Source organism: Hylobates moloch, unplaced genomic scaffold (assembly GCF_009828535.3).
Source record: "Hylobates moloch isolate HMO894 unplaced genomic scaffold, HMol_V3 SCAFFOLD_12, whole genome shotgun sequence".
Classification (NCBI taxonomy): domain Eukaryota; kingdom Metazoa; phylum Chordata; class Mammalia; order Primates; family Hylobatidae; genus Hylobates; species Hylobates moloch.
In genome coordinates, this window is record NW_026652287.1 from 101,670,791 (window position 1) to 101,675,294 (window position 4,504).

Sequence of the window (4,504 nt, forward strand, 5' to 3'; positions counted from 1 at the left end):
GCAGGACCGCGGACCCTCTGCTCTCCCCTCACCGCAGACCTGCACCCTACCCTGTCCCTCAGAGTCAGGACGTGGGTGGGCGGGCATCTCTCAGTAGAGCCGGAGCTGCGGACATGGACACAGCGGAGTCAGGAGCATCATCAAACTGACGACCAGAATGAGTGACCGAGGCAACAGTCTCAATCAACGGAGGCTTATTATTATTATTATTATTATTAGAGATGGAGTTTTGCGTAACTGCCCAGGCTGGAGTGTAACGGCACGATCTCGGCTCACTGCAACCTCCACCTCCCACCTCAGCCGCCCAAGTAGCTGGGATTACAGGCACGCACCACCACGCCTGGCTAATTTTGTATTTTAGTAGAAACGGGGTTTCTCCATGTTGGTCAGGCTGGTCTGGAACTCCCGACCTCACGGGATCCACCTGCCTCGGCCTCCCAAAGTGCTGGGATTACAGACGTGAGCCACCGCACCCGGCCTCAATGGAGGCTCTATTAAACCAGCTTTAAGGCACAGCCGGGAAAAACGCAAGCCACAGACACATCTGTGTCTGCTTTTTCCGAACAGGCTTTCCGAAGATTTATTCTTTACTCATTTCCTTAAAGAAAGACAGACATGGAAGCCGAGGGGCAGGTAGGTAGTGAGGTGAATGTTAACAGTTACTGCCCAGTATATCTACCTTTTACCTAAGATAAGGTGCATGTTACGCAGACGTCTCTGGGTAGGTGGAGGAATGGCTGGTCTCGTCTTGTCTTTGTTCTGCGCCTGGGAAGATAAGCTTGTAATGGACATTATCAGTGTGGAATAAAACAGACCTGAGTTTTAGGAGCTAGACTTAGATTGCAGACCTGGAGGCCAGCAAGGAATTTCCTTATGAATGACGTGTGGGGGCCTGGGTGGATGACTGTGGCCTCTTCCCCTGGGGGATCTGGCTGATGCCAAATGCCAGCAACCGCTGTCCAACTGGAAGAGGGTGCTGCTGACTCAGCCTCCAGGCTGACCTCCCTTTTTACATTAGGAATTTAGGAGTCCTGAGGTTTTGTTCTATTTTTCCTTTACAAAATGTTTGGCCGGATGCAGGGCTCACGACTGTAATCCCAGTACTTTGGGAGGTCAAGGGGGGTGGATCACCTGAGATCAGGAGTTCAAGACCAGCCCGGCCAACATGGCGAAACCCCATCCCTACTAAAAATACAAAAATTAGTTAGGCGCAGTGGCTCATGCCTGTAATCCCAGCACTTTGGGAGGTGAGGCGGGCGGATCACCTGAGGTCAGGAGTTCAAGACCAGCCTGGCCAACATAGTGAAACCCTGTCCCTACTAAAAATACAAAAATCAGTCAGGCACGGTGGCTCATACCTGTATGCCCAGCACTTTGGGAGGCTGAGGAGGGAGGATCACCTGAGGTCAGGAGTTCAAGACCAGCCTGGCCAACATGGTGAAGCCCCGTCTCTACTAAAAATACAAAAATTAGCTGGGCTTGTTGGCAGGCACCTGTAATCCCAGCTACTTGGGAGGCTGAGACAGGAGAATCGCTTGAACCTGAGAGGTGGGGGTTGCAGTGAGCCGAGATTGTACCAATGCACTCTAGCCTGGGCAGCAGAACGAGTCTGTCTCAGATAAAAAACAAAACAAAACAAAACACAAAACAAAACAAAAAGCAAAACAAAACAAAAAAACCCAAAACATTATGAGCACCCATTATCCCGAATCTTCTTACCGGGTCCTCACAGCATACCTTAGAGGTGGGGAGCAACCCAGCTTTTAAAGTTGAGATCATCGAGCCTCCACCCACCGAGGTTGGACTCCCAGACTCAGCGTTCTGTGAAGGGTTGTGGTTACGATTCCAGCGCAGCCATGCACCTGGCTCCAAAGCCTGCACGGTCACAGCTGCAACATTCCCCTGCCCTGGCCACGTTTATAGACAGTGCTCCAAGTGAAGAGCGTCTACAGCCAGGGCCGAACCCCCGTCGGGGCAGAGGCACTGTCGCTCCATCAGAGTTCACCAGCAGCAGCACCATGGACGCACTCTCCTTGCTGAAGTCCGGCCGTGTTCGTGGGCAGACGCTTCTCAGCTTGTGTGAGCCCTGGGCTTCCTGAGGTGGTTGTTCTGGAGCATTTAGTCCAGCTTCTCGCTTGTTCCTGGGGAATGGTTTACCCCATGCCCCAACTCTGTCATTCTGGAAGTTAGAAGTTTCTACTTCACACAGTTTAAAAAAAAAAATCTCTAACTATATAAACACCGTAGCTCAATTTTTCTGGCAAAAACAAACAAGCAAACACACCCACAAACATCTTTCCAGACATGTAATCAAAATCTGCAATTACACGCTCTTCACGTGTTTAGGTGCTATAACCTTCTTCATTTCCTGCGGGTCCTTGGTCCTGTGCTTCTCTGGGGGGTGTCTTTCCAGCAGCCTCTCCTTATGATGTCCTGGGCCTCCTGTATCCACTTCTCTTTCAATAACCTTGTATCTCAGCTTAGGAATCAGAGTGGTCATTTGAATGTCTAACATGCATTTGTTTTTAATTTTTGAAAAGGTTTAATCACAAGTTAAAGAGCTGCTTAGTCAAATACATAATTATATTGTAGATCCATCCATCCTCTCCTGGCAGATAATTTATCTCTACTAAATTGCACCAATAAATCTATCTACAGGTCTCATGGAACTTAGCTGGAAAACTGGAAAAATCATGGAATCTGACAATGTCAAATATGGCAGAGTTTGTGAATGGAGTCATTGACTTATCTATGTGCCTACCTATTTACCTGTATTCCTATGGATCTGCTCATCAGTTAATCTCTCTATCTGGAGGAGCCACAGGGAATGCCAACAGCCACCCAGAGCTGGAAAGGGCAAGGGAGGGTTCTCCCCAAGAGCCTCCAGAGAGAGCGCTGGCCCTGGCCCTGCCATCACCTTGATTTTTAGCTTCGCAACTCTGAGAGAATAAATTTATGTTGTCTTAAGCCACCCAATAATAATTTGTTATGACAGCCTAGAAAACTAATTGCTCATCTCCCCCAACCCCCACCCCCTCTCTCTGAATTCATACTTACGTAGTATATGTGTGTTTCTATATACACATGTGCCATGAATTTTGTTTGTTTGTTTGAGAGACAGAAGGAACTGAGTTTTGAGCCAGAGCTAAAGTGTGGTTTCAGATAAAACACCACCAGCTGGTATTTGCATGCTCTATTCTCTTCTAGAAATGCCGAAGTTTCTAGTTAACTGGTTTTATTTGTCAGGAGAAGTAAGGGAATTGCAAATATTCAGCCTACAAACATTAGGTGGAGGACACATTTCATTTTTGTTCTGCAAAGAGGATCATGATGTTAACAATATTTGTGTATTAGTTTGACAAGAGAGCATTGCATGTTCTGAATTGAATAATAGTCATGACCTGCAAAAGGCAGACAAATATGTTAAAATCATCCTATGATCGTAGAGTTTAGGATCTAAATGTGATGTGTTAGATGTGAGGGCTTGTGCAGCGATGTGGCTCAAGGCAGACCTTCTGCACCTTCCATCCTCTGGGTGAGAAGGAGATGCTCATCTTTCTAGATCGTGGGCACTTGTACAGTCTGCTGTGTGGTGACACTGCCCACCACATTCTGTGACTTTGTTTTCTCAGCTCCTGCCCCCTGCCCACCAGAAGCAGTGCCATGTCTACAAATCATCAGCCTCCTGGGGCTTGGTGAGTCCTGGAGGGGAAGAAAGGAGAGGGTTATGGTGGAATCTCTGAGCTTCTTCACAGCACGTGACCAGAATCCGTGGATCGAGGGCACATGGGAGCCTGGGTCCCACTGGGACACACCATCTCTGATGTGGTTTTCCTCCAGGATTCTGTCTGGGCCCAGAGGATCTGGGAACATGTGGGTGAGTCCTCTTCATTCCCTGGCTACTGTGTTGGCCAAACGTGATGGACTTCACCTGGAGCCATGGCACAGGGGCAGTGGAGTTGGGGCAGGTGCAGGTGACAGTGACGAGCCCATGGTTCAGGTTTCTGGATATACAGGGAGAGACACATACCTTGTGGATCTCAGTTTCTTACTTTTCCCCGGAGATTCAACCTAGCTGATTCCTCAGGATAAGCCCAGCTCTGTATTCACATAAAGGAGGCTAGGATTTTAAATGGACCCCACAGAGCCCACCAAGGACCAGGACCCCACACCCATCTCCAACCTGTTCTTGACAAGGGATCCACAGCACATCCCCCTGGAAAGAGACAAGCACATCTCCCTCAGGAAAGAGACAGGGCAGCAGGCAGGGACCACCTGGAGCTTGAGCCACATTCTGATGTAGAACTTACGAAAGATCAAAGTTCGTATTTCACCTTAGTTTTGAATCAAGTGAATATTGATCTTCCTCTTGGATAATTTTTTGTCGTGATATAAAATTGTGTTTTGAGACAAACTTTGTTGAATATTTTACCAACACTCGAAGTAAAATGGAAGTCTCTGGAAGACCTGCCACATCCAGGCGGGGGTGGGCTGCGTCCCTGTC